Raw genomic sequence first — 2932 nt, forward strand, 5'->3', positions numbered from 1 at the left:
ATTCAGCTTCGATCGTTATATAGGCCTTTAATTTCTAATATTGATTGTGTTCTCACATAAGCGATCTAAAATAAAGTTTCTTAGTATAAATATAATATGTCTTATATCTGATATCCATTGTGCATTACCTTTCTATTCACAAATTTTCCTCTTAATTCTTTATTTTCATAATAAATAAATAAAAAATTCTAAAATATAAAATCTCATAAATAAATTTTCTAAAAAATTATAAATAAAGATTAAACGTAACAATGGATACAATGGATACAGATGAGATATAAAACATAAATATCGTAATTTTATTATTTCTAATGTTTGATATTTCCACTTGTTTTTAATATTTCTTCCATTATGCACAAACTCCAAGTAAGAAGGTGTTTTGATAAATATGTAAATGTATTGAGCTTTATTAAGGACTTCGAATAGCTAATTAATGTACACATGACAGGAAACACACGACACATTCAGTATTTACGTTAAGTCAGAGTCAGATTAAGCAAATAAGCGTAAACATGAAATCACGATGTCGTTCGCATTCACTGAAGTTACTCCATTCATGTTTAACGCGTTCGTTTGCTTGGTCTAATAAAGATTCTTTACATAACGTTCGAATGTTTTTTTAAAATTCAATCAAGGAATATTTAATAAATTGTCGAATTAATTTCAAAAAGTTTTCAGGAGAGTAAAATTACAGTCGACAAAATAAACAATCCGGTTTTTTTTTTTTTCGGGACATATTTTACGAGCAAATTCAAATCTGTTCTACGTTAAAGTATGAAACGAAATCGTAATTGCAATTCGGTGGAAGCAAAGTTCTCTGTAGCTACGTAGTAAATGCATGATAATTTTTTTCTGTACAATCCGTATATTTATTTTTATTTTCAAGAGTTCCGTAATTTATATTAATGTTTCAAAGTTTGATGCAGTCACACAAATATATAATTTAAATTACAAAACTTTTCCGTGCTGGATACATATTGCCTGAAGTTCAAAAGTGCATTTACTGCTAGTGATATAATTATTGCAATTTCCGACCGACGTAACGTTCCTGGAAAGTTGCGAGCGGAGGATTGCGCAACGGCTGCTAAAGAATACATTGAATTTAAATAATCTAAACGTCCCTCGTAGTGTATTCCTTTGATTCGGTTGAATTCTCTACTCCTCGTATTATCGTCGACAGCATATGTGGGGTTAAAAGCAGTGAAAGGGAGTTCCCTTCTTTGCAAGCATTCCTTTCTGCGTCGCGTAAAAACAACGCGTAGAGAAAGAGCAAAGAGCATTATAGTGATGTCGCGAGTCACGCGAAAGAAAGCAACTCTCAAAGGATGTATCCGGCGCTACAAGTCACCTTCTCAAAGGATGTATCCGGAATATACCGACCGCAAGGGAGACACTGGACTGGTAACTCGATAAATAAAGAAGCAAAAATGGATAAATCGAAAAGGAGCCGGCCAAACGGCTCCTGTTTCCGTTATCTAAACAAGAGAGAGAGAGAGAGAGAGAGAGAGAGAGAGAGAGAGAGAGAGAGAGAGAGAGAGATGTTGGTACTTTTTGTCCTTGCTTTTCAGTCTGCTCTAAAGGGTTGTTTTTTGTTTCCCAACGGGCGCCCTGAGTTTCATGATGGAAAAAGGAGGATAGAAAAGCGGTTAGTAATGACGAGGGGCACAATAGCGGATAGTTAACGCATACAGCTGCGTCGGGTTGGGTGCGGGGTTGCTCTGTTGCTCATTGGTGGCTATAACGACGTGAGCGTGTTGTCCGAGTGATATAGAATGGCAAGCGACGACATTGGGTCGCGAGCGAGGCGTTGAATTGTAGGGAAGAAAAGAGACGCGGGCGTGGGATCAGTTAGTGGCCTTCATTTGGGTGCAAATGGAGTTTTTCCTAAATGGACGTTTCGAAAGTTTGCCGTTGTCAGGCATTGTTTGGTCGGCGGCAGGAAGGAGACGCGAGAGCAGTAGGAGCGAGTGCAATGCGGAATCAGTCTGCCAAGGCTTTGATTAGCTGGCGTCACGAGGTCAAAGGCTCCCTCGATTGTTCGCCTCGTATTTATAGTTAGTTCGTTCATTTTCCTCGCGGCAATTGTCGCTCTGCTGCTCCCCGTCTTCCCGTATTCTTCGTCTATCATTATCTTCTTTTTTCCTTTTCTTTCTTTCTCCGGGAGAAAACCCGGGATTGCCTCTCGTCGAGAAAATATGATAAGAGAGCACTTTGTCTTATTATTATTTCATATGATTAAAAAAATTCATTGATGGTTAAATGAATTTTTAAAAATCGTTTATTTTCCCATTCTACACATTTCCCTCTTTTTCAATTTCAATTTCAAATTTTTCCACCTTATTTTTCCTTGTTTGCATCGAAACGCTTCGTTGTTTGTTCGGTTCCATCGTATAGTTGATTATAGATAGTCCACGCCGCAGTTTGTTTGCTAAAGCTCTTATCTCTGTAACACCATACTTGATACAATTAATCGCATACTTATTATCTATATTATATGTTAGATATAACTTGAATGATAATTGTCGAGTAAAGATGTGTTATGAGAAGACGTGTTACGAAAGATAATTCCTATTTAATAAGCTCACGACATTATTCGACGATTATCACGAAACTGGCATTTACTCTCCCTTTTATTTGCTTGCGATTCGAAATAGATGTTTCGTGTCGAACGCGAAAATCCCTGAACGAAGTAAATTTCCGAAGCTCGACCGGACGTATATATCGCTACGTGATCGAAACACGAGCGACGGACACTAAAAGGAAAAGCAACGATTTCCCGTTGCTTTACGACAGTAATTAAGCGCGACTTCGCTTCGGGAACCGCAACTAATGCTTGCCTCCATTCGATCTCGAAGCTTCATTTGCCCGCGCATCCAATGACGCCGTGCCACTTTGATCTCGAGTTGAGCACTTACGAAAGCGAGATCGCTCA

The 2932-nt window shown here is 38.0% G+C and overlaps 1 protein-coding gene across 1 annotated transcript in view; it reads left to right on the forward strand.

The window, feature by feature from the left end:
* LOC108751810 (immunoglobulin superfamily member 10) overlaps positions 1 to 2932 on the forward strand; it is a 184364-nt gene that overhangs the window by 125794 nt on the left and 55638 nt on the right. The window lies entirely within an intron of this gene.

The sequence above is a fragment of the Trachymyrmex septentrionalis genome, unplaced genomic scaffold, assembly GCF_001594115.1.
Source record: "Trachymyrmex septentrionalis isolate Tsep2-gDNA-1 unplaced genomic scaffold, Tsep1.0 scaffold52, whole genome shotgun sequence".
Lineage (NCBI taxonomy): Eukaryota > Metazoa > Arthropoda > Insecta > Hymenoptera > Formicidae > Trachymyrmex > Trachymyrmex septentrionalis.